Raw genomic sequence first — 27,533 nt, 5'->3', positions numbered from 1 at the left:
TCTTAGGGAGAAATGTTTTGCTGTGAGGGTGGGGAGGCCCTGGAAAAGGTTGCCCAGAGCAGTGGTGGCTGCCCCATCCCTGGAGGGGTTCCAGGCCAGGTTGGATGGGGCTTGGAGCCCCTGATCCAGTGGGAGGTGTCCCTGCCCATGGCAGGGGGTGGGACTGGATGGGCTTTGAGGTCCCTTCTGACCCAAACCATTCCATGACTGCCGTAGTAGAGCCACAGAAATGCAATCCCGCTGTCTGGGCAGAGCTATGTATTTTTTCCCTTATGATTCTTCCTTGTCTTTTCCTCCACTGAAACTATTGAGTGCGTGCAATTCCTTGTGCTCGCTGTGCAGAACCAAGCCTTAGGTGAAGTCTGTGCCGGCGCGATACAGCGAGGCTGTGCAGTGGGAAGGTCACGAGTGTTGTTCAAAGAGCACCAGAGGAATTATAAGATCCTAGGCTGGCTTCCAGCTTTAATATAAATCTATCAATTTATCCTCATTTTCCGTAGGCTAGCTTGAAACTCATAGCTTTAATAAACACAGGAGTGGTGCTGTTGTGTCTTTAGGCACTTAACATTAGATTCGGGTAGCTCTGTTGAAGCAAGAGTGCCTCCAACGCTGCACCAGCTGAAACATAAATTGCAGAACAGCGTTTTGTTTATGGTGACCCATACCCACCGCATCCTTCAGTGTGTCAGCTCTCTGGTTAGACTGAAAACAATGTTGTGTTAGACTTTGCCGAGCATATTGGATAGTAACACAAGATTACAGTGAGGAACGAGGTGTTGGAATATGGGCAGACACAAGGAGTCTGTGCGGGAGGGGCGGCTGCAGCAAACAGCTGTAAAAACAGAATAGGGGAAGTTATCTCAGTGGCCATAGTTCTCTAATTTGACCATTTTGGCTGCTGTTCCTCTTCACTGAAGGCTAACTGCTTCCATTTCACTAAGGTCTCCTACATTGTGATTGGACAGACCTGATTGAACTTTGAAGTCCACCCCTTACGGAGGGTGGATAGATAATCCCCAGAGGGCCCTTCCAATCTCATTGTTTTTATGATCCCATGGAACACGATGTTGTTTCTGACTGACTTCTCAACTGTGCATGAACACGTTCATGGATATCGCTTTCTTTTTTTTTCCTTAATATTTCTACCTGAGGCTTAAACTGCCTTCCTGGCAATGTTTGCACAAGTAAACCCAATCCGAATAACCACTTAGAGGGAATGAAGAACAAAAGGGGAGAAGGCAGGGGCAATGAAAAGTTAATTTAAACATGCAGACTAATATTTACAGAGCAGCTGTTGTACTATTTACCCAGCTTTACTAATTATGGGTAAGACTGTGTCCCCGTCGCTGATAGGGACATGCATCTGTGCTGGTCTGGCTACCTGTGCATTGGGATGCTGCTGGGGCTGGGGTGCGCCCACAGTCCTGGTCCAGAACCCCACAGAGGGAGCTCACGGCTGCTGAGGGTTTTGGTGGGCGGTGAATGAGATTTCTGAGCTGTTCTCACCGACCAGTGCACGGTAACGCCTGCTGGCACCTCTGTGGAGGATGCAATTCTGTGCATGTTTGAGGTCATCTCTTTAAACAGCCACTCGGAGAGGGAAGTACCAAATTCTGAGCGCTTCAGCACTCAGGACAGTTTGGAAATCTGTCCCTAATTATAAATGTGAACAGTTGGAGATGGTGGACTCATCTTGGCTGGGAGTCTGAGAGGAGATGAGGGAGGTGGGTTTGCTCCCTCTCTCACATCCTTGCCGACTCCGTGCAAGGCAGGTTGGATGGGCTTTGGGCAGCCTGATCTAGTGGGATGGCCCAGCCCATGGCAGGGGGGTTGGAACTAGATCATCTTTAAGGTCTCTTCCAACTCAAAATATTCTATGATTCTCTGATTCTAAGGCGGGGTTGGAAGGCTTGCCCTAAGGTGGGAATTCCCATCCTCGAAGCCAAAAGCTGCAGAGCCTTGAGATGGAACGTGTTGCACACTTGGGAGCCTGGATGGTAACTGTTTGACTCGTAAAGCCCTGCATGGATGTCTGTGTGGATTTCTGCGCCTAGAGCATTGCACGGGACCATTTACACTCATGAATAAATAAATAATAAATAGCAGAGGCATATGGGAGGGCTCACGGCACTTCTCCCGCTTGACGTTCAAGAGAAAAATTAAAATATCAGAAGATAAAGACGGCAAGGGACCCCTGCAGAGAGAGCCTCTTTGTCTAATGACCTTTCTAGGTCTATGATAGCAAATATAATAGCCAAACCTCATAAATCATAGTTCAGGAAAACATCCGGAGGGCACGCTTTGACACTGTTTGCATATTCAAATGTCACCCCTCTCCTGAAAGAAACAAAATGTTGTTTTTTTCTCTCAAAAATGTCAGCACGGTCTGGATTAGAAAAGACAATTCAGAAGTACTTCCCGAGAATAATTACCACTGTCACTTACCTGCAATGTACTTAATGAATGGGGAGAGGGTTTTTTATTAGGAAAAAAATTATGATTATTAGAGTAATTAATCAGCTGCATGGTGACAGCTTCCCTGAGAAAATAATCTCCAAAGGCCAAGTAGGTACAGGAGGGCATTTTGTTGATAAAGCACCAGAAGCACAAAACATTCTTCTACTGTTGGATGTGAAAGTGCTTATATGGATGGAATTACATTCTGGCCTAAGTACCTATGGGTCTACTGTGCTATGCGAGCCAAAAGATTCATTATCTCATTGGTTAAATGCAGGAAACTTTCATAACCTTCTGGCCTGCCCCAAATAAATAACATTTTCTGTTCTCTATCCTCTGTTTAAGCCTCAGCCCAGGAAAGCAATTAAGGATCGATTTATAGCTGGAGATCTGTGCGCCTTGCTCAGCCTCCCTGTTAGCACAAAGGGATTTCTCCATACTGGAAAGCCAAGGCATAAAGGAACCAATTTATGGCCCCTCTGATGTGGTAAAGAGTAACCAGCCACGGGCATGGCTGGGGAAGGAGCTTTCTGAGGCCGGGGAGATTTCCATCTCTTGAGAAGGCCACAGCCCACCCTTTTTGGCTTTTCATTTTGAGATGTGAAGGCAGCGAGCAAGAAAGAATAAAAATAGAAAAAACGGAAAGGAATTTGGCGAAAGTGCAGTTCCACACAGTCCAATTTTCACTGCCGGCGGTTTGCGCTCGGGCTTCAGCTGCAGAGGTTGAGCTCGAGCGTGAGCAGCTCCCTGGAGGTCCTGTCTCTCGCAAGGACGTGCACAGCAGTGACAGTCCCCAGAGCCTTCCGCTCTCCCGGCTCGCCCCGCAGAGCTCTCGTCCCAGTGCCAGCTGCCAGAGGAGACTTTTTTTTCTCCTCAGACCTGGATGGAAATAGAAAGGAGCCTCCACGGCGAGAGCTGACTGGAGTCCCCCGGGCAGGACAGGCTGTGCTTAGAGGCTTTGCTTTCTACATCAGCGTCCAACGTAAATGCCTGGAGCAAAGGGGCCGCAAGGAGTCTGGTTGACTACTTGCCCTTCTGCATGATGAGGGATACTCTTCTTTTCTATGGGAATGGTTTCCACACAGCATGGTTTTAATCTCTGGGCATCTCATTTGCCCTTCAGGTCACACTGTGCCCTGATGGATCAGCTTCTTTAGCCCAGACCCTACTGCCGATTTTCCTACTCGCTGCTCTAACGCGTCCCCTGTCCCTCTCTTTGTGCCCTCCTCATTGCCTGTGCCCACTACTGCTTCTGCTCCTGGTGGGCAGCAAAGCTTTGGAGCTCCTGATGGGTGCAACTGAAGGCTCTGCAAGGGGCTTTGGAGCTCCTGATGGGTGCAACTGAAGGCTTTGCAAGGGGCTTTGGAGCTCCTGATGGGTGCAACTGAAGACTTTGCAAGGGTCACAGCATGCAGACACCAGATAAAACTCAGTGCTGGGCTCGCATAAATTCCTTTTTGCTCTCTGGCAACATCGCTTCATTTCAAGATCATCAGGTTTCCCTGCTTGCTGGAGGAATGAGGATTTCTCAAGGACATGAATGATGCGAGGCCCTGTGCTGACCCTTGCTGCACAGGTACATCGCGCGTGCTGCCAGCGGCGTGTCTGGTTGGCTTTGACCTCTGCTGTCCTCCAGTTTCTCTTCCCTCCTAATATATTTTAAGTGGTACCTTCTGTGAGTGACTGACAGCAAAGGGAGGCAATGCACCCGTGATGCCGGGCAGGGTAAAGCCGTTCTGGGGCTTTGTTTAGAGCACGGATGTTTCTTCCAACTAAAACAAGTGTGTATTCACAGCAGAGTAATTCCTGCCGAGGATAACGTATGAACAAATGCCAAAGGCAACAGCTCAGAGATATATTATTTACATATTTATTAGAAATTCAGTACTGCTTGTGAGAGCAAACCATTTCTGACTTCAATTCCAATAAGTAAACAACCCAATGGGCAAATAAAAGAAAAGGGAAACATGCGCTGCCGCAGTTTACACAAGCTAATACAGTAAAACAAAATATTCTGAACGTGAAACTATTTTGCAAGATATGAAAAAAAAAATCCTACCTTTATTTTTCTTGGAAAGTAATAATTGCAAAATAATTTAATTATATGTGCTATCAGTTGCCTCGCAGACTTAACAGGAAGATAATTAATTCTTGTTTATCTAAACTACATTGTAGTTCAGTTTAAAGTGCCCTGTAGCAGTGAGCATTGCTTCTGCTTTATCTGAACTTTCCCTGGCCTTTCTTTCACTGATTTTTCTCTTCTTTGGGTGGTTTAAGGGTGAAAAAACCTGACTCTGAAGGCCTTTACTCCACAGCTGCTATTGGCAGTTTTTGACCTGTAGGTAGAGATTTTTTTTCTGTAGACACGTATTTATGGTGAAAAAATAAGTTATGTTTGAGCACGATGGGAAATTCTATGGAGAATGTCTGTAATTGTCTCAAATTTTTGAATTTTAAAAACTAAAAAAATTTATTTTTATCCCATTTAACACGTTAAACGCTTTTCCTCCATAAAGCTGAAGTTATTCTGATTTCATTGGCTCTTGTAGGCGAGAAAAAGTGAATCCATTGCCTGACCCATAACCTGTTCGGGAAACGCTTCATATCTTGTATCTCTTGTTGAGAGAGAACATTTGATGCTACCAGCGATTCAGGACGCAGCGGAAAGATGTATAGGCTTTCAGTGTCTTTTCCAAATGCTCGCTTGAAGTGTTTCCAGGTAGATAGGGGTTATAAATGATCAGGAAGAGGAACAAAGGCTTTGTAAAGGTTATAATAAATGTAAAAATGTTTGGAAGTGTTAACAGTGCTAAAACCCGTTATTTAAATTCATCAGATGTCACTTTGAAGGCAGCTCTCAGAACCAGGCTTTGTGTGTGCTCGTTTTTAAGGGGAACCCGTACGTGGCTGTCAGATAAAGAGCACCCCAGGCCGTAGCCCCTGCTCAAATGTCAGCCCTTCCAGACTAATAACGCCCCGTGGTGTTTCAAAATAGTGTAATGCAATGATAATATGGGGCTCGTACCAGTATGGAAAGCCGCACCGGTGCTCCCGGCGCGCGGCCGTGCAGCAGAGGACATCAGAGCTTCCAGAGAAAAAGCTCCCAAGCTCTCGTCGGGCGGAGAAGGCATTGAAGCTCATTTGAAAGAGGGACTCGGTGTCAGGACAGGGCTCTGCTGGGACTCCAGCTAACAACCTTTCGGGTATTGGGAAAAAGGATTAACAGATGTGTCTTCCCATCTCCCAATATATCTCTTTTGAATTGCAAAGCGGCCTCCTGCTTATTTTGAAGTACAATATGTCTAACCTTCCAGGCACAGCTTATTGCTAATTTCCTATGCCACTATGAATCTATGATTTATTTAACAAATTTCCGCCCAGCAAATAAACCAACATTTGTTCTACCTGGAGGGCAGTTTCTGAATATCACAGCACAGGCAAGCAGAGCTGCAACAGTTGGCACAGCAAGAGTGGTCAGAATGGGGAATGGGATGTCTCGCTTTGGAGAGGGAGAAGTCAAATCATATGAGTAACCCCACAAAAGAAAGCATTGCATCTTGAGCTGTGGTTCTCCTGGGCAGACGCAATTGTCGTGAAGTCATCGCATTTTGAACTGTAAAAGATGGGTCGATGAGATGCTCAGGGGTGTGGTTTAGTGGTTGATAGGAATGGTTGGACTTGATGATCCTGGGAGTTTTTTCCAACCTAGTGATTCTGTGATCCTCTATTTGTATTGTTTACATATATTGACTTAGACTATAATACCAGATGTTTTCTATACCAAAATGCTTACAGAGGGTGAGCTTTAATGACTGTGTGCCGATTAAAGGCTGAGCAGGTTGGAACACAACAAAATGACCTTGAGCTTTCATCTAAGCTTCTAATTAGGAAAAAACCCTAATATACCTGTATCTTTCCCACCTAAGTTTGAAAAGCTCTGTTTCTTTGGAGGGGTTACTCGTTTTCTCCCTGTTTCCAATGCAGAATATAAATGCCCAGATCCTTCTTTGTTATGGACTTTCAGCTTTTCCTCTTAAAATACCAAATGCAAAGTTCTCCTGAGTTGCGAACGAGTTTGTGCTCTGCGTGCCGCACTTGTGCCAGTGCTGGAACTGGACCTTTTCAGGCGATGCTCTCAGAGTTTGTGCAGCGGTAGGAGGTGTATCTAGGGGTGGGAGCTGTGCTCTTCCTTTGGATCATTTATTATTGCTGCCTCTAAAAACAATTTAATAAAAATTCCATGACTTGATTCAGTAATTAATAACGCGTATTTGGTGATTTGGGTTTTATGGTTGACTAATGAATATAAATTAGGAACTAATTTAGACCCAATGTAGGGTTAGGGTGATGTGTGATGGTGTCAGCCAGCAGCTGCTGTCCAGGTCGGAGGGGTCTCCAGCATCTCATAGCTTTGGGAAGAGTGCTTAAAGCATGTGTGCGTGGCTGCAGACCCTCCTGTCTTTTTCTTTTGACAAGAAACAGGAATCTCCAGGGATGAAAGCGATGTGGAAGGGCAGAACAAGACTTTCCTTTCTAGTTCAGTTCAATTGCTGAGTTTTGAGACGTCACAATGGGTAATACAATGTATCCCCTATATTCAGAGCTGAAGAAAGAAGCTTCCCCAAAATAAACACAACTGAAAGGAGTTTTCTTTGGCTTTTATTTACTTTGGGTTATTAAGGTGACAAGTCTGTGCTCTCCATGCAGCACAGGGGATTAGAGGGCTCCAAGGACAGAGCTCAGAACCATGGTGCTTAGCTTCCACACCACAACAACCACGCTTCGCTCCCTCTCGTGTTTGCTTTGTGGCAGGCTGGAAGTGTGGAGTCATGGTAGTGATTTCTGAATGACATCTGAGGAACTGCATATTCCTCCCTGCCAAGGGATTAAAAAAGGAGCTGGGCGAGAAAATAGGCAGTCATTTGCAGGATTGTTTGGTTTTCGGTTTCTTTTTTTATTTTGTGTTGATAAAATATTTAGGTTAGACAAATGCAGTCAAATCATAATAGACTCTCAAACTTGCAGGGAAAAGAAGCTGATTGTTTACTCTGTGCTGTGTAAATAACCGAAACCAGAAGTAAGAAAACAAATCTCCTCCTCTGCTCTTCCTTACATCCTCTTCACTCCCAGTCAGCATAAAAAGCTTTTTAATAGAATAGATTGGAGGAAGCTTGTGATGGGAGAACACAATGAAAGCGTCGTTGAAATCCATCCCTTTAGTGGAGCTGCATCAGCATCTTAATGTGCCAGGGCTGGGCTGTGGCTGGGCGCCCGCTGCTGACTTTGTGAGCGCACTCTCTCCATCTTCCTTGTGAGGCTGAAATGACTTCACAGAGCTTCATCTCTTTGCCCTTGCTTCGTCATAAACTTTGTTCCTGCTTATGTGAGGAATGTGACGGATGACGCGAGTCAGTTCATTCATGTCCGTGGTATCAGGCGTTTGTTGTTTGATGGTGCGCACAGAAGGATTAGGCACTGTGTTTGTAAGAGAATGACAGTGTGATTAGCCAACCTCAAGAGGATTAAAGGCAGTGTTTTGTAGGCTAAACCTTGTGTCAGTCTTGCATAAACTGTTCCTTGGTGGTGTCTTGATCAGGAGGATCATAGAATCGTTTGGTTGGAAAAGACCTTTCAGGTCATCGGGTCCAACCATACCTGTCCACTACTAAAGCATATGTCTGAGCACCTCATCCACACATCTTTTAAATGCCTTCAGGGATGGTGACTCCACCACCGCCCTGGGCAGCCTCTGCCAGGGCCTCAGAACATTTTTGGTTAAGAAATTTGTCCTGATGTCTAATGTGAACATCCTCTAGTGCAGCTTGAAGCCATTTCCTCTCGTCCTATCACCTCTCACTTGGAAGGAGAGACTGACACCCACCTTGCTATAACCTCCCTTAGGTAGCTGAGAGGTGCAGGGCAGAAGGGAGATGCTGGCATGACAGCCAGAGGATGTGGGCTTTGTTAGCAGCTCTTTGCTTTCTCCACGGAGATGTCCTGCAAGAGGATGGTTCATTGCCTGCCGTGCTTTGGGATGTGGACCTGACTTTCCAAAACCAGAAGTGAAACACCCCATCCAGAGTTAAGAGCTGCTAAAACTCTTCTTGATGTTGACATCTTTCTCTTGCTATTGCTCTTCAGCTGCCTTAAACCTCAAGCCAGCAGCAGTGAGCTCAGCTCCCGGTGTGATTCCTTGAGAAGCAACTGGATCTGAAACCAAGTGACTGTGAACCACCAACTCAGTGGCACTTTCCATAAAACTTGTCTGGTTTGTAACACAGTGCCACACGTCACAGCGCAAGCAAAGCTTTCTGTTTATAAAATAGTCAATAACAATTGTGAAGGGTTATTTTTTTTTCCCAAGGACACCTTTCATTTCAGCCTCCGAGGGAGCTGGGAATAAATGGTCCCCTACCATCCGCAGCTGACCTCTCCACTTGTTTAAAATGTGGGCGTCTTCTGAACGAAAAAACACCATTTGCTAAATGAAGCAAACCACCATAATAGGTTTAATGATGTAGATTTATCTCCTAACAGTTGTTTTGAGATCACAACAAATCATTAAAATCATTAACTCTCCAAGCTAAATTAGATTACAGAGCTCGGAGAATGGCTGGCCACTGCATTTGCAAAACAGTGCCTCTTCCTGCCGGCGCGAATCATTAATTCTGCTCAGATTCCTCAGCAAACAATGAATCAATTCAACATATTCCAAGTCAGATTAAACAAAAAAAAAGCCAACATCTTTGTCTGTGTGCATGTTTTGTTTCTTCTTCCAGGCTATTTCCATTACCGTAAAATCTTTTCCTGGTGCGGCCAGAACAGGCTGTGTCTCCACGGGGAGCGTTGTCTCCGTTGTGTCACTCGGCTGCACGTAACTATCTGAAAGCCAGGGAATTTGGTCCCAGAACTACACTGTGTAATTAAGACACACTTAAAGCGACAACAAGTCGTGCATAGAAGCCCATTTATATTGCACCTATCGCTGGCAGTGCTGCTGCCAGAAAGCATGGCTTTGAGCATAAGATAAGTGAACAACTGTGGAGGTTTTGGGAAGCTCATGGCTGAGATTGATGTGAGAGCTGATGGCTTGGCATTGTCTGTTCCTGCAGGAGCCCAACTGGAACGAAAGAAATCCTCTGTTAGACACTATCCATCTTACAGGAATGTGAAGCTCCTCACAGTTTCCTTCTCCAGGATTTTAAAGGGGCTCCAGGAAAGCTGGAGAGGGGCTCTGGATCAGGGAGGGCAGGGAGAGGACGGGTGGGAATGGTTTTCAGCTGAAAGAGGGGAGATTGAGATGAGATCTCAGGAAGAAATGTTTTGCTGTGAGGGTGGGGAGGCCCTGGCCCAGGTTGCCCAGAGCAGTGGTGGCTGCCCCATCCCTGGAGGGGTTCCAGGCCAGGTTGGATGGGGCTTGGAGCCCCTGAGCCAGTGGGAGTTGTTCCTGCCCTTGGCAGGGGTGGGACTGGATCGGCTTTGAGGTCCCTTCCCACCCAACCCATTCTATGATTCTAAGACCAGAGCCCCTGCACTGCTGTTTGTAAAGGCTGTGCTCTGCTGTGGCAGGGAAAGAACAGCGCTGGTTTGGAAGGTGTACTGCATCCAGCAGGCATAGGAGAACACTGCTGGTGTTTTCTTCTGATGATTCATCCTTCTGTTTATTTCAGTTTTCTCTCTTCTCCCCCTTCTACAATGGATTCAGCTGAAAAAGGCAACGTTTGCATTTCAAGAGAAGGGGTGGCTGGAAACTGGACATGTTTGTGCTTGTGTTTCACTGCACTTTTAGGAGTTCTGAGTAGGTTACCCTGAAAATTAGGGCCATGTCAGGTTGTGTTCATAGAGGATATAACACAAGGAAGTTTTTGTCCCAAATAGTTTATAATCTACGTCAGGGATCCTGGTTTTAGCTGCAGTTGGACAGAACTGCCTGTCTCCTTGCATGGTGCCTGGTGAGCCTCTCCTGCCAGGAATGCATATTAAGTCTTTGTCCAAAAACATCTGCGCGAAGGGTGGTGTTTAGAAGGGCGGGAAGGAGCACCGAGTGCTCTGTCTTCTTTGGCGTAGGAGCTTTCTTCATCCAGGGACACTATTTCTCATTTGTCTGTGCGTTTCCTTCGGCATCCTAAAGATGGTGTGGGAAGCTGAGCATTCATTCCTGCCTTGCTTTAGCCCTTTTTAGTATGTTCACCTTTTTCTCACATTTTAGAACGGATTGTTTATACACCTTTATGCTGCTTTTCCCCTTCCCCACGCTGCCTTCTGAGACTGTCTTTGATTCTCTATAATCCCTGGCAGATTTCACCCTTGGTGCCACCGTGTCTCACCGCAAAGAGTTTCATGCTTATTAGGAAGGGTAATTTGGGAAATGGGGGGGGAAAAAGAAGGAAACAAACAAAAGAGGAGAAGTGTGTGTTATTTTTAGTGGAGGAGAAGGGGTAGAGTTAGTCTTAGGAAGAAATTCTTTACTCTGAGGGTGGGCCCAGGCTGCCCAGAGCAGTGGTGGCTGCCCCATCCCTGGAGGGGTTCCAGGCCAGGTTGGATGGGGCTTGGAGCCCCTGATTCAGTGGGAGGTGTCCCTGCCCATGGTAGGGGGTGGGACTGGATGGGCTTTGAGATCCCTTCCAACTCAAATCATTCTATGAGACTATGAAATGAGCAAGCTCAGGTCTCCAAAAAAGTCTGGTTCAGAATTTGGTCTGATGGAAGGGGAATTAAAGCTGGGAGATGAGGGCTGGAGGGTTTGAGAAGGCCTTTGCTCTGCCCAGGGTGGAGCTGGACACAGGGTTGAGGTCAATGTGATGCCGTGAGCGGATGCTGCAGGGGGACCTGGCTGGGGACTGTGCCACATGCCTGGGTCAGGAGTGGAGCACCTGTAACCGAGTCTGCCTTCAGAGCAAAACCTGGGGGGCTCTGAAAGGTCATAATAGCAAGCCTTTGAAATAGCCGAGAGGTTTGGAAAGGGATTAAATGGGAATATTGTTTCCCTTAGTCTGTCTCCCCCATGAGTTACTTAGTGGACGCCATTCCCATAAGAACGAAGTGCTTCCCAAGTCTCCTTTTGGCACCAGTTTTATGCTAGCGCTTCTGCCACAAACCATGCATCTGTCACAGCACCACAGCAGTTGTCGCTCTTTTCTGTGCTGGACACAGAATAAGGTACTCAGTGGGATCTGATTTCAGAAGAGCCAAAAGCTCTGGTGCCACGTGTGCCACTCTGATCTCTCTGATGTTCTCTGGCCGCATCCCCTCAAGACAGGGGCTTAGTTTGCTCAAAGCAGCCGTTGACCGCTTGCCTTTGTGAAGTGTCAAAGGGCTTCACCTTGGCTGAAAATTCACAGATCTGAAAGGGAGAAGGAGCTCTCCTCACAGCATTATTGTTCGAAAGATGATAGATGGATATTACTCCAGGGGATGAGATTGCTGGAGGGCAGAGGATGGGAAGCCTCCCCAAACCACCTCTGAGGTGGACATCCTGAGGGCAGGTTGAGGTCCGGGAGGCAGAAGAGCTGATGCTTCATCTGAGCAATCCTGTTACTTGTGACTCCGTAACCTGACTGTGTTGTGCAGCTCTGCTGCAGGAGGGTTTCTGTGTCTCTTTGTTTTGCATTTGAGCCAAATGCCAAAATACCAGGAGAAAGTTGCCTCCAGCATTTTTTTGGAGCTAGAGGGGGAGCATGCTAGCTTGACATCTTGGCAGGGGTTCTCAAAGCCCATATGTCAGATTCAGAGAAACAGTTCACATTAATTTTAAATGGAAATCGTAGACCTTTGCTAGGCAACTGCATCTCTCATTGCAATTCTACCCACAATTGACTCCAAATAGGCTTGACAATAGCACGCTAAAATCTGAGTGCTTCAGCAAAACAGAATCACACCCTTTTGAGCGAATATCCATCCTCATTCTGTTTGTCTTGTGGCAATTAAAACAAGCGTGAAATGTACTTGAGCATGTGCTTGGTCTCACACCCATTTTAAAAGTTAACTGCAAGTCCTCTTTGCTATTATTTAGTAATAATGTTTATTATTGATGGGGCTGAGGTACCTGGGGGCCGGTCCTTCATTATTCAGTACAGGCGTATATCAGAAACAGCTCCTCCCTCCAAGCGTTACTGATCTAATTGCGGGCTTACATCAGTTAATAGAGAGCTTAAAAATGTATATTCCATGTATATAATAGCTTAGCACTGTACTTCAGTCCCAAGTTACATCACTGTAAGCAAGCAGTAACGCTCAGTCTCTTGCTGAATGCATCAGATTTTTCCTTTAATTCCCTTCTTGTCATGGATTCCATTTTTCTTGATGGGAAACCATGTTAGAGAAACTGGAGGGGTAGGAAGCTTTGGCAAGCTGTGCTGACTGCGGTACATCTGGCTGCCGGCTGCTGTGCCAGCTCCCATTCCTTTCCTCCCGCGTGGCTGAGCCAACTGCTGATTGATCACCTTAAGATGTAATAACTCCTTTAAAATCAGGTGCTGGCTGTTCTGCCCAGACTCTTCCTCCCCAAATCGTCACCATCCTTGGAGGGTTTTAAAAGACAGGCTAACAAGGTGCTCAGGGGTATGGTTTAGCAGTGGGCAGGTACGGTTGGACTTGATCATCTCAAAGATCTTCTCCAATCAGACAGTTCTATGATTCTATGAAATCCATAAGGCTGTTATTGCATGCAGGCAGTAGCTGAGTAATTGCAAGGCAAAAATGTGTGTTTTCCTAAGTTGCCAAAGCACATGGAATTGTAACCCGTAAGATTCAGCAAACCTAACGTTCTTGTCCTTCCTTCTGTTGCAGGTGTTGGCTTCTCTCATACGATGGGAGCAGAGCAGTTCAGCGCCTGCGTGCAAGGTAAAAAAACTCTCCTAGCAGTTTGCAATAGGTACATATCATTCTTTTACTGTTGAAATTTTTCTTTTCCGGGTGCAAACCCCTTTTCCAACATCCCTCTTCATTAAATACATTGCGTCGAGATGGTGTTGTTCCTGCATTTGTGTGCCAGCAAAGCGCCCTTCCTGTAAATCCCTACCCTCCCATCCATGTGGCAAGAACTGTTTCTCATGAGAAGAACCAGAAAATTGGCCCTTTCGTGGGAAGCAATTGCTCTTTTTAATTGTTGTGTTTGGCACCTGAGTGCTGCAGTGATGGGTGGATTATGAATGCTTAGAAGATGATTAAATTTCATGTTGAAGAGAATAGTTGGATATAAAACCATGATAGCAGGAGTAGTGTAAGTGTGGAAATCAAAGTTTCCATATGTTCCTTTCTTCTACTATTGCCGCCACAAAACGTAACGGCAGATCAGCATGTCACAACACAAAATCCGCGTGTCTGTACTGCCGGGTGGGGACCAGCAGCTTCCATTCACACAAACCAGTCAGAAAGACATATTTTTCCTCCCTGCTTCCTCCCGTCTTTGTGTGAGTTTGCACCTTTGCATCTTTCATTTGGCGCATGCAGAGAGAACTCCTTCCTGGGTTTCAGGCTGTTTGGGTTGGTGAGTTTGGGGAGCAGAGAAGGGTGTTTTTGGCTCTGTACCAGTGGCAGAAAATGGCTCGTGGTGAAGTTGTGCTTTAAAAGCTTTATTTCATGGAATCATGGAATGGTTTGGGTTGGAAGGGACCTTAAAACCCATCCGGTTCAACCCCTCTGCCATTGACAGGGACACCTCGCATTGCACCAGTGGCTCCAAGCCCCATCCAACCTGGCCTTGAACTCCTCCAGGGATGGGGCAGCCACCACTGCTCTGGGCATCCTGGGCCAGGGCCTCCCCACCCTCATCGTGAAGAATTTATTCCTGATGCCTAATCTAAATCTTCCTCCTTCCAATTTAAAACCATTCCCTTTTGTACTGTCACTCCATGCCCTGGTAAGAAGTTCCTCTCCAGCTTCCCTTTAGCTCCTTTCAGTACTGGAAGGCCACTCTCCACACAGCCTTCTCTTCTTCAGGCTGAACAACCCCAACTCTCTCAGCCTGTCCTCATAGCAGAGGGGCTCCAGCCCTCAGGTCATCTCTGTGGCCTCCGCTGGACCCATTCCAACAGCTGCACGTCCTTCTTATGTTGGGGATTGCAGAACTGGACCCAGGACTCCAGGTGGGGTCATGAGAGTGGAGTAGAGGGAGTATTTGCTCTCAGGTGTTATCTTAAGTGCTCAGCCCCATTGTTTGATGCCCTCAGCCTTTGCTCCGAGTTGGTTTGTACATAGTAACCTATAAACGAATATGAAAATGGGGCCAAAAGGGATGTAAAGAGGGAAATGTGGGGGAGCCCAGCAGAAAGGAGGACAGGAGAGTGATGTGGAGAGCTCCTCAGAGCAACACATCTGTAACAGCAACCACCAAAAATGCTTTCTTGTTTTCAACCCAAGGCATTAATGCTTTTAAAAAGAGGAAGGCAGTCATTATTTTAATACATGTGTGCTTGCTGTGGAGTCAGATAGCCCTGCTAAATCTGAAGATACGGCACGGCGACGAAGAGCAATTTAGCTTTTACAGACTCTGTTTGGAGTTCTGGGCTTTTTAAAGCATGTGGTAAAATTCCCTTTTGCTTCACTGAGGCCAGATATCACTGTCTGCTTTTATCCTTTTTTACAGAGTTTTAGCATAACGGACTGAGTCAATTGTGAACCCATCCCCCGAGTTCCTTCCTAGCATTTTTTCCCTATAGCGCAGATCCTGTAATGGGGTTGCAGTGGGGGAACTTCTGTTCAAGCAATAGAAACGTTTTGCCACCTCTTGAGAGTCATTTTTTGCAATTCTTTATTTACTGCCAGTAATTTTGATCCATATTCATCCTGGTTCCCTAGGGATTTGTGCTGGTCTTGCAGATATGTGGCACACTTAACTGTTTTGAAACGGCACGAAAAGAAAAGAAGGTCACTTAGTTTCTATTTCCGTTTTCTTATTTTCACCAGCAAATGTTTCTCTCTACCCTTTGCCAGGTCCGAGTGATCCAGATGGGGCGGTCTTTTAGGGGCTGCGATGAGTACTCTCTGCGATGATGGGGAGAGGCTGTTTACAAAGACTTGTCGTGACAGGACGAGGGGCGATGGGTACGAACTGGAGAGGGGCAGAGTTACACTAGACATAAGGAAGAATTTCTTCACGATGAGAGTGGTGAGGCCCTGGCCCAGGTTGCCCAGGGAAGCTGTGGCTGCCCCATCCCTGGAGGGGTTCCAGGCCAGGTTGGATGAGACTTGGCGCCCCTGAGCCAGTGGGAGGTGTCCCTGCCCATGGCAGGGGGTGGGACTGGATGATCTTTAAGGTCCCTTCCAACCCAAACTATTCTATGATTCTATGAATCTGCTGTAGAGAAAGTTGTCCTTTTGCCCCCAGCGAGTACTTGGGTTCGGCATTAGGAGGACCTGAAATCCATCAGGGGCATGTGTCAGAGCAACCAATGGAGTCTGCTTATAGGGCACGTAACGGATGGAAATTATCTTTTTCAGCTACCTTGAATCACAGACTGGCATGAAACAAAGCTTACTGGAAAATGCAGATTTGATGCCATTTGTGACAATTAACTTCTCTAATTAACTTACACATATAAATGCACTTCGAATGAAGACATTAAGTTGATTATCTAGAAAATTGCTACCTTGGTAGGCTCCCTAATGCCACCTCTAAATATGCCAAGAATTAAACTGCTCTGGTGGCATTGTTATGTCACCGCAATCGAATGCTCACTGATGGAAGGCACCGCTTCCCTTTTTTGGCTAAATTTAACATTTTATTTCAGAGACTGGCAGCAACTGAGCCCAACTGAGCTTTCTCCGACCTCTCGGAGAAAGACTCTCTCAATTACAGCCATGCTTTGGCTTCGTTATGGAAATACTAATTTTTAGAGCAGTGACAGTAGAGAAACGATCGTGGTGACAGTTCCAAACTCATTCATAGACTTCCCTTGCTTTCAGATGGTTTTGACGGTTCATTCTGCATCTTGTGGGGGAAGGCATATGTGTGTGTGCTGCAGAGAGCGAAACAGAACCCAGGCCTGATGGCACGGTGCTGCTCTTTGGAATTCAGGGACTGATGGTTTCCTTCAGCGCTTTGTCCGTGCGTGATTTCTGTAGCTGCCTTCTTTCCTTTGAAGACACAAAATGTTATGCTCTATCTTTAGAATGAAAAAAGGGCCTTATTCAGATGTTTTTAAGGAGTGTGCCATCCTTTCGGCTGCAACACATCGTGATGTCAAGGACCCCAAGACTCAGACATTTCAGAAAGATGTGACTCAGAATAGCCTTCTGTTTGATGTTGCAGAGCAGAAGCTATGTGCTGCTGCTTGAAACAATGGTCTTTAAAACCAAACAACCAAACACCCCACCCACTCCTTGAAATATTCATGTTTTTCAGTTTGGAACAAAGCTGTTTCGGAGTGCAGAGAGTGCTCACGTACTGTCAGCTTCAGATGGTACAAGCAAATATATGTATTTTAGACAAAAAAAAACTTTGTGAGAAGAAAAGCTTGATACCCTGCATGATGAACCAAAGGAAAACCAGGAAAAAATTGACTCTCGGATCTCCTGGTCACACTTTGCAAATGATACTGTGGCTAAAAGGGCAGAGCTCACTAAATTAAACAGAAAGCCAAATTTAGCTTTAATTTACACAAGCTTGATCTGTGATTATTGGAAAAGGGAAGGGAGAGAGAGGGCTATAGGACAGGTCCAGGTCTGATCCTTTTAAAATGAAGACTTGATTAACAGCACAGTTTCTTTCGAGTTTAATGAATACAGGGATCGCAAACTGTTTACAGAAGGGCTTTAACTTCATTTAGCTTTCACGAGAGAATGTCTGTCTGTCCCCATAAAAATAAAGGGATTCCAGACAGATCTGATTTCGAAGCCAGAGCTGTCATCGTATAATATGTCATCATGTGGTTCCAGTACAGAATAGCTGAGGTCTCTTAATTTATTGGATACTCAAGCCTGTATTAATTGCTATCTGTTAAGAATTACACTATTTCAACCCATCCATTAGCCAACTTCAAGATGTTTTATTATTATTATTTGGCAATTAGCTGCTGCAGTTATCTCACTAAACACTGTTTAAATGGGTTTGCTGTACTAGATTTTCTGCTTTTTGCACGTTCAGGAAGCCAAAACCAAGGAGCCTTCACAAAACCTCTCCTTGTTTCCGTGGCAGCTGTCCTGAAGTCAGGGGTGGGAAATCTCTTGTAGGTCACTTTGGTCACTCATACACATCGAGTTCTGATTGCACAGAGCTACCACTTACAAACTCTCAGCATTTGCCATTTTCTTTACATTTTTTTTCCATAAAAAAGGAACCCAAACAGTTCCTGTGGGGTTTGACATCACTGTTGGTGCAAGATGCCTTTGTGTTAAATTCATTAAGAGAACATCAGCTCTCAAAGGGTTCTTAATCCGTATAGACAGGACTGACGAAGTAAGCATTATCCTTTTATGCTCTCCTTCGTGCTGGGAAAAAGAAAAATTAGGTGATGTGGCCAATCCACTGGTAATTTACACCACTTGTGTAGACAAGCGACTGCGGAGAGATCTGCTTGGCCTGTGTCCTTCTCTGGATTTGTTTTCAGACCAGCCTAAATGCAGCCAACAGAAAGACATTCCTCTCCCAGCAGCAAACACCAGTGATGCCTGGCCCCAGGATGCAGACTCTGGTGCTGATTCCTTGTAGTCTTCAGCAGCTCGTGCTTTCTTCCCATCAATTCCTCCTTCTTATGCCAAGAAAGCATCTCTTCTAATGTACCCGTACCATCCGAAGCAGCAGCTGCAGAGTACTGGCCTGTAAACGAGCCGGAACTTAATGTTTTAACCCTGCCTTTTGTAATGCCAATACACCAAAAATGGATTTTCATTGCTTGAGAAGCTCAGTCATAACAATACTTCCATGCTTTAAGCCCTCAACATTTTTTTTTTGTTGTCCTTCTGTTGAGTCTGAGACACAATAAGTTGTTATTTGTCTGGGTATCAAAGACTGGTTAAATACTCGCAGTTGCCTTAGGGCTATGGAGTATTTCATCACAGACAGATGAGACCCAATGTCACAGTTCTCCAAATGTCAGAAAATTAATTATGGACTCTTGCCAGCCCCTGTACTCTCCTCCCCATTCTGCTTAATGTCATGTTTAGAGACTTCATTTGGAAAACTAGCTCATTAGCTCCAACAGACCAGTAAGGAAAATATTTCTCACTAGAGATACAGAGCTCTGCCCAGTTCATTGTTTGCTGGGTGTGAAACGGGCTGATGAACAGAATTACTGTTTCTGGACCTAAACTAGTGCTTAGTGTCTTTCTGCAGTTTCAGTGAAATCGTAGAATCGTGGAATGGTTTGGGTTGGAAGGGACCTCAAAGCCCATCCGGTTCCACCCCCTGCCATGGGCAGGGACACCTCCCACTGGCTCAGGGGCTCCAAGCCCCATCCAACCTGGCCTGGAACCCCTCCAGGGATGGGGCAGCACCACTGCTCTGGGCACCCTGGGCCAGGGCCTCACCACTTCATGTGAAGAATTTCTTCCCAATGTCTAATCTTAATCTTCCCCCTTCCAATTTAAAGCCATGCCCCCCTCATCCTGTCCCTGCCCTCCCTGATCCAGAGTCCCTCCCCAGCTTTCCCGGAGCCCCTTTCAGCACTGGAAGCTGCTCTAAGGTCTCTCTGAGCCTTTTCTTCTCCAGGCTGAACAACCCCAACTCTCTCAGCGTGGCCTCATAGCAGAAGTGCTCCGGCCCTCAGATCATCTCTGCGGCTGCCTTCAGACCTGTTCCAACAAATCCATATCCTTGATCAGACTTTATGTCTTAGACCCACAATTCTTTTAAAGTGTATTATGAAGTATTCAGTTCATTAATTGTTAAGCTCCTAAGACCGGAGAAGGTTCATCCCTAAGCCTGTCTCTGGCGGCTGTATCTGAGAAAGCCATCCCTGATCTTCCTCCTACCCTCGAAAATTGAAGGGGCTCTTGCTGCATCCCAAAACCGGAGATAAATCAAGTTTGTGCCCACTGTTACATTAATATCTGTTTTTTCCCCTTTTTCTGTCCATACCTAGACTGAGCAGGAACCCCTGGTGAGAGGGAGTGGGGAAGTTCTTGGCTGCTTTACCTCCTCAGCATGGTAAGGACGTATCCTTACCTAAACACATGAATCTCCGAGTAGTTTTCTAGTTTTTAGTGTTCTCTGTTGGGTGAATTTCCAACTCAGTCTCATCAACACAGTTCCAAGTGCTGCAGCACATCTGCCTGCTCTCCATGTTTTCAATCCTCCCCGAGATTCATTCTTTATCACTAAATATTCTGCTATCAAGACTACACGCACTTGATCTCACTCCAGGATTTAAGAGTGCTGGTACACAGAGTTCCTTTGTATGAGATGAGACACTTAACCTTTCCAAAGAGAAGAGCTGTTTTTAATCATTACTTCTGATTTGCACATACAGAGCATGAAGCCTAAAATCTATAAACATTTCAGGCTCTTTGTGGAGTGCCTTTTCCTCTTGAGCACCGCATTTACAGGCCATTTGTTTCCATTCAAAGTTTGAAACTGTGATTTTGCGGCAACCCTTCGACAGCTGAACTGCACCAGCAGAAGTGCTCAATCCATCACCAGAGCTGCGAAATAAATAAATAATGGCAAAGCCATTCTGGTTGGATAGGATGCACGGAGAAAGGGAGAAGAGGAGCAATTTGGTTAATGGATTGTATTGATTTAAAGATTAAAATACTCAAATGGTTAGATACAGCAAGACCCTATTTTTCCACTGGAAAATCAAAATCACTTACAATGCCTTTGTATAAATTCAGAATTTGAATGGAGCTGAAGCTACAGCAGTGTCATCTGGAAATTGGTAGGTCCTTGAGGGATGGATGGAGAAGGATTGTGCCTTGCTGAGTGGTTTATGGCTCTGTTGAGTCTTACTGTCTTCGTGTTCCATCTCATCTGTGCTTTGGGTGGGAGTTTAAGATACAGATCGTCAGATGTTCCTGGGCAGGGTTAATGTTTTGGTCACTATATCTTCTCTAGAGCTTGATTTTCATCCATGCTTTTCTGCGCAGCTTCTGGCTTGGTCTCTGCTGGTGCGGGGAGCAGGGAGCGCTGGGGCTGCTGACCCCAGCCCAGCCTTGGTTATGGCATACAGGAGCACGGAAGGGACTCATTCTGGTTAGAGCAGCATTTAAGTGCCTTGAATTTGCTGCTGTGTCTGGTATATCCCGAGAATAGACTTTGCATTTAAACTGTCTGTGTGTGCATTTGAGTGCCTGCGTGTGCCAAGAGGAGCTGATGGATGTAACAAGGCGGTGCCTAAATACGAGATAAAAACTCCTGTTTCGTATGTACACATAAAAGCTCCCTGAAAAAGGTTTGAAACAGCCATGTGAAGCTTCTGCGAGTTGAGACCCCTTGTCCCAAACCTGTTGTACTCAGACCATTCTGCAGTTGCATAAGCGATGTGGGAGGTGTCCCTGCCCATGATAGGAGGTTGGAACTGGATGGACTTTGTTGTCTCTTCCAACCCAAACAATTCCATGACTCATAGAAAATACCTTGTACTTCGGTTTTCCAAGAACCAGGTCTCTTTTCACTGTTCTGTCTCTTAAGAGTGTGTGTGCCAGGATCAGCCCAAGACGAACATCAGACCTTTTGAAGAACCCATGTCCCTCTTTGGATGCCAAAATAAGTTTTAGTTTTTTCAAAGGCAGGAGCATCCAACTGTAAACAGTCTGAGGAATTCGTTTGGAAATCTGAGCCTGGATGTAGGCACAGGGGGGGTTGATGCTGTTGCCTGAGCAATTCCTCCTTGTTTCAGAGGAGATGGTGGGAGGACTGAAAACTGTACTCTACATGGGCAACCAAATTTAGCTGTCACATCTCATATTTGTGGATCAAACCCTTCTGTACTTCTTTTTTTCTTCTGGAAAATGGGGATAATTATGCTGCACTGTGACATTTATGGCTGAAAAGCGGCGCAGACGTGTAAAATGCAGAGAAGGGTTATTATGTATCTTATTTACACAGGAGAGGATTCCCAAAAGAGAAGAAAAAACTACATGAACACATTGCCTGGATTTCTAATGAGCTGATTTCACTTATTGCATTCTAACTGAATATTAGTAACATGATGAGGTGCAGCAATAAATATGCTTTGCCTGAAAAAGTTAAGAATCCAAGGTATCCAGGGGATTGATTTATTTCCTTTTCTCAGAGCCCTTTGCGCCAATCTTGCCTTCTCGCTTGATGCGAGATCGCACAGCCCCTTCCTCTGCCCTGCAGACAGTGCGACCCTGGAAGAGACAACATAGATAATGAAGTAGAGGAAGAGCTGCATCCATCTTTTAATGATGTTGTATTCTCTGTGTGGCCATCAAAGGCTCCCACCACCTGTGCCCCCCTGCTTTGTTCTTTCCTTTTTGTATCCAGCACATCCACCTTCCCAGCCCCAGTCAGTCCAGGTGATAAATCATAATTAGATTGGATGGAGTTCTTAGTATTTCAGTGGACAAGTGGATCCCACCTCTGTTATTGAATAATATCCAAAGTATTTTAGAGTAAATGAGTTCGGGAGGAACCCATCAATAGCACAAACTTTATACAGCAGAAGCCAGGGAAATTCTAGTGCTTGGTCACAGCTTGCTATCACAGCACTGCACAAGTGGAGATTTGATAGGACAAGAGGGAATGGCCACAAATTGCACCAGGGCAGGTTCAGATTAGACATCAGGATGAATTTCTTCACCGAAAGGGTTCTCGGGCACTGGCAGAGGCTGTCCAGGGCAGGCGGTTGAGTCCCCAGCCCTGGAGGTGTTTAAGGATGAGTAGATGAGCTGCTCAGAGGTGGTTTAGTAGTGGACAGGTACAGCTGGACTCGCTGATTTCAAAGGTCTTTTCCAACCAAATGATTCTGTGATAGAGAGAGACAAGAAATGCAGAGAATAGATCGGAGGAAGCCATTGAGCTCGTACTGGGTGTGCTGGGTGAGAGGAGGGTATCCCCAATTTCCTTTGGAAGATCCCTGGAGTCTTCAGCGCATTAATTTGAATTCTGGAGCAGCGATAATTGACTGGTAGCTTGTGGGAACCAGTCTCAGTTTATGCACAGACTCCCCAAGTCTGAACTATGTAGGTGAGAAATCTCATCTGCTGGGCAAAAATTTGTCCCAGACCTTTTGGGGGAAGGAAGAAGAAGGGTGTATCCATTATCCCAGTTTGGTTTGTGTCTCACCCATTGCTTAAACTGCAACCATGGCCTCTGAAAATACATAGGAACCTAGTATGGATCCTACAGCTCAAACTACCGCTGTGCTCTGGGGTTACTCGCTGCTCTGTGGTGCTGCTTCTAAAGCAGATTTATGTGGTTTCAGTATGGCTGGGTCGCAGAAAATGCGCTTTGCATTGCTCTGCATCTTGTGCGGCTTCATGCATCGCTGAGAGCAGAGAACAAAGCGGATCTCAGCTGGTGCTACGCCAAAATGGCAGAAACGTACACTTATCTGTGCAGAGGTAAATGATTTCACAAAGTCCAGGACAGCAGAGAATGCGGCCTTTTCTCCAGTGCAATGTGCAGAGATTAAGCTTTGATAAGCTGTGGGACTTCTATTCTCCAAGCAGGTTCATTACCGGCAATGAGTTCCCACTGATGTACTGCAACACCACAGAAAGAGAGAAAATGAAACGTCTCAATACTGAAGACATTACTGACAGTCTCCTCTAACCTGATTAAGAAACAAGCGGTGCTTAATTCAGCTGCACCGGGTAATAAATAGGAAGGGGACTGTGCCCCTGACAGCCATCAGGCATGAAGATGTTTCACATCAAAACCTCTGGGTCTTCTGAGACACATGTACAGAACCAATGATTACGGAATCCTCCAGATGTCTTTCTCAAACTTTTTCACATACCTCCCCTACTTTTCTTTCACTGAACCAGGCATGTACTTAAACATCTAATTTACATAGTGTGTTAAATATTTAAGGTTTCTTCTAATGGCCTTTTGTTTTCCCAGCCAAAAAAACTAAGAAATGATTGTTTTACCTCCTCAACGCTGAATACAGAAGATCACTTTAAGTGATTTGTTGTGCACAACCTTGCAATTATGGGAGAAGTCGAACAATGCACGCGAGAAAAGGACTGGACGTGGCAGATTTAACTTGTCTTGTATATACTTGAGTAGAACAGCTCTTATCAGTGGAGTATCCATTTTGTTCAACACAATGTAAGCCAGAAGAATCTGCCTTGTTTCCGCTCTTGTACAATTCATTGTATTATGATCTCTATTTTTGCATCTCATTAGTAATTCATAACGTGCTGGAGGTGGCGCAGTGGACGTGGCAGCACTGAGACTAAATCCCATCAGCTCTGAAAGGATTCCAACTACTGCAAAGCCACCTTGCAGACATCACAAAGAATTGTAGAACTATGGAATGGGTTGGGTTGGAAGGGACCTGAAAAGATCATCCAGTTCCTCGGTCAGGGACACCTCCCACTGGCTCAGGGGCTCCAAGCCCCATCCAACCTGGCCTGGAACCCCTCCAGGGATGGGGCAGCCACCGCTGCTCTGGGCAACCTGGGCCAGGGCCTCCCCACCTGAACAGTGAAACATTTCTCCCTAAGATCTCATCTCGATCTCCCCTCTTTCAGCTGAAAACCGTTCCCTTCATCCTCTCCCTTCCCTCCCTGATCCAGAGCCCCTCCCCAGCTTTCCTGGAGCCCCTTTCAGCGCTGGAAGCCACTCTAGCGTCTCCCTGGAGTCTCCCTGGAACCTTCTCTTCTCCAGGCTGAACGACGCTGACTCCCTCAGCCTGTCCTCATGTGGGAGGTGCTCCAGTCCTCAGATCATCTCTGTGGCCTCCTCTGGACTCACTTTAACAGAATCTTGCCCTCACTTATGTTTCCAAATAAAAATCCATTTCCAAATAGGAAAATATCTCGAAGCAAATATACCAGTGTATTGGCAGCAGGTTTTGTTTCTCTTGTTCTTACACCAGCTCCTCCCTGTTTTGCAGGATCCACCCTGTGCCCCGTGAGCAGCCAATGGAGAAGCCCTGCTCCATACTCGCCATGGGCACCTGCAGACCTCGGAGAACAAAGGTATTTCCCAGAAGCTGTCGGAATACGAATGTCGTTAATTAAAATGGAAAAAGCCGTCATGAAAGTGGAGCAAAAGGTGAGAAAGTGAGGGTGGATAAATATGTTGGGACTCTTGAAACAGAGCTACCCAGGGCTGAGCAGAAGCTGCTGCTCACTAGATGGTGTTTGGGGTTGGGAAGTGAGGCTAATTCAGTGTAATGAGAGGTGAACAGTACTCAAGACGCTACCACTGCCACTAGAGACCCCTTACAAACGATTTTGCTCTTTCAGTCATTAATTTTTTATGAAGTTTAATAGGCCTGCAGCCTAGAGACCTGCCTGGGTGTTGATTAGCTTCATATTTTCTCTCATTAATGTAGAATCTGATTAGCCCGTGTTAAGCATTTCATCTGATTTGGCGACCGGCATTGTTCCGATATTGGGAATTACAAGTTTACTCCGTCAGAGGAGATAAAGCCTTTGCCCACTCAGAGCCTCGTGACTCCCATGGCCTCATTAAAAGGCACCTTGGACCAGGGAGCTGTTGCCTGTTTAAAATTGAGAGTGGGGTTCCTGCACCGTGAGAAATGGGTGCTCATCACTTCGGCAGCAGCTGAGGTTGGGGTGATTAAAGCCCAGTGTCCTGGGCTGCTGTGGGGGTCAGAAGCCCAAACTCACCTCCTGTGTGCCCAAAGACCTGCTCAGGCCAGGAGCATCTTGGTGAGGAAAAACCAAATTACAGAATCAGAGAGTCATTAAGGTTGGTAAAGTCCTCTAAGATCATAAAAGTCAAACCTATGGAGCTTTTGCTACTGTGGACTGGACTGAATCTGTTCTTTGAACGACTGGAAAGCTAAAGCTGGTCTCCTTCAGCCTTCTGACCTTAAAATTCCATTTCCCTGTTTCTTGATGCTCTGTGATAGAGACATACAAGGAGCATGATCTTTAAATCCCTTCAAAACTGCTAGTAAATGAAAGTAAAAATAGTGTCGGTACAGACTCAATGCTGAAGGGCAGCTGAGGCTCGCTGCATAATAAGTTAGGACACCAGTTAAAGCAGCGCTGCTCTTGATGCGCTGGCTACAGCTCGGAGACTCGCTGGCAGGGTGATCAGTTTGCTGTGCCACAGAGTGGTTTTAATTCAAAGGGAAGCTGAGCCAAAGCGAGAGGTTTGATGGGCAGCTTGGGCTAAGATCACACAGACTGGGCTTTGAACTTGAGGCTCAGTGGACACTGGAAGTCTGGAGATGCTGTGCGTGCTCCTCCACAGCCTTGCAGGGACTGGAACCCAGACCCAGCCGGCAACAAAACCAGTTTGTCTTCTCTTGAAGAGGCAGAGGAAGGTCCTGGAGATGACGGTATCGCAGCAGGCACAGCTTATATTAATCATTTAATGAGTCATTGATGTTTCCAAAGCTGTCGGGAGAATGACTTGTTGTCCGGAGAACTCTTAAGTGTTTTTCTGCCTTGGTGTTGGCAAAGGAGGACTATGGGAAGATATATATTTATATTTATAAACAGGAAATCCATCCTGATGCACAGTTTTTGCTCCAGCGTTGCTTTTCTGCTTCCTCCCTGGCAAGTAAAAGAAGTTTTATGAATGACCTAAGCAATCCCAGTTAATGGCTAGAGCTGAAAAAACCCCGTTGGTAATCCCAGCTGAATAATATCTCAGCAGACTCAAGGAGTCTTTTACCTGTCTGGCGCTATTATAGATGTCGTTAGTTAACGAGGATAGTCAGGGATTTCAGAACAGGCATTAAGTGAGATTGCTTGGGTCATTATTAATTATGCAGATTCTTCATCTTCTTCTGTCAGAACACAGGAGTTAAATAAACACAAATGGATCAAACTGCTGTGCAATAGAAACTTTATATTAATACAGCAAAATGCACGGCAGGAGGTGGCAGTGACATTAATCTCTGGTGGGTGGAAGCAGTGCAGGGACTTACACATTTGTTTCTGTTCACCAGGTAGTGAAATAGGAAGGGTTATTTAGTGGTCCCAATGTGCTGGGCATGACATGCGCTCGTGTTAAAGGATGATGCTCGGCCTGAAGAGTCTGCACTCTGCTTCGACTACTAATTCAAGAGAAAAGTCATCAAAGGGATGAGAGACCTCGGGTCACACAGCAGGGTAAGAGCGAGCAATTCTATTTCCATTGCTTTTGTTTAAAAATTGGAGTTGAGACGGCTCCTTTTACGCTGGAACATAGATTTCCAGGAAATGAAAAGGCGCTCGGTGAGAGAGACCCCCAGATTGCTGGGTGTTTAAGGTAAGAAATCACTCTGGGTATGGTAGCCTCATGTTCAAGTGCCTGCTCAGCAGGCAAGGATGTGAGCTTCAGGTATCCTTATCCATCAAAGTGCCTTCAACACTAAACTGCTGGCTCCTTGGAAAGAGGCTGTTTCTGCCTGACTTGAAATTCTATCCTGCTTATAAGAAAGAAGGCGGTCAACAGTTTTCCAAGTTGCTCAGTCCAGAGCACAAAGGGAAAAGAAAGTCAGAAAGAAAGTCATGCAGTGGCTTTTCAAGCAGCTGTTATCAAATAGGACAGTGAGAAACAAAGGGACAATGTTGCCTTAGAACTGGGAGTTACTTTCTCTGCAGCCGTAATTTAAGACAGAGAGCACTGTTCTACCCTATTTATCTATTGCAGCTTGTGGCAACACACTTTGCCTCTGCTGCCAAGCAAGCTGGGTGTCAAATCAGTACAGATGTGCATAATTCAAACTGGCACAGAAACGGATGGGTTTTGCATTGGACATGTTTATTTTCTTCTTGCAAGGCTTAAGCATGTCATTTGCTGTCACACATGCCCTTGTGAAATCTTGGCAAGAAATCAATTTGATTTTCAATGTCAAGCAGCTTTCTTTAATGTCTCTAGATAAGGTTTGTGTGTATTCTGTGCTGGAGGAGTCGTGCATGTACCACCTGGGGTCATCAGCAGAAAGCTCTCTGTGAGAACAGCAGGCACAACATTTCAAGCAAACCTCTGCAGAGCTGTTGCTGCTATTGCATCTCTTCCAGAAATGGACGTTTGC

The 27,533-nt window shown here is 45.9% G+C and overlaps 1 protein-coding gene across 1 annotated transcript in view; it reads left to right on the top strand.

Annotated features, from left to right (window-relative positions):
• PLXNA2 (plexin A2) overlaps positions 1 to 27,533 on the top strand; it is a 409,422-nt gene that overhangs the window by 29,390 nt on the left and 352,499 nt on the right. Inside the window, exons 2-4 of the mRNA XM_054087653.1 lie at positions 13,246 to 13,299; positions 24,426 to 24,586; positions 26,463 to 26,625. The gene's annotated coding sequence lies outside the window, so the exon portion shown is untranslated. The remainder of the gene's footprint in view (positions 1 to 13,245; positions 13,300 to 24,425; positions 24,587 to 26,462; positions 26,626 to 27,533) is intronic.

Source organism: Cuculus canorus, chromosome 24, assembly GCF_017976375.1.
Source record: "Cuculus canorus isolate bCucCan1 chromosome 24, bCucCan1.pri, whole genome shotgun sequence".
Lineage (NCBI taxonomy): Eukaryota > Metazoa > Chordata > Aves > Cuculiformes > Cuculidae > Cuculus > Cuculus canorus.
The sequence above is the reverse complement of the archived record's forward strand: the minus strand, read 5'-3'. Positions and strand labels throughout refer to the sequence as shown.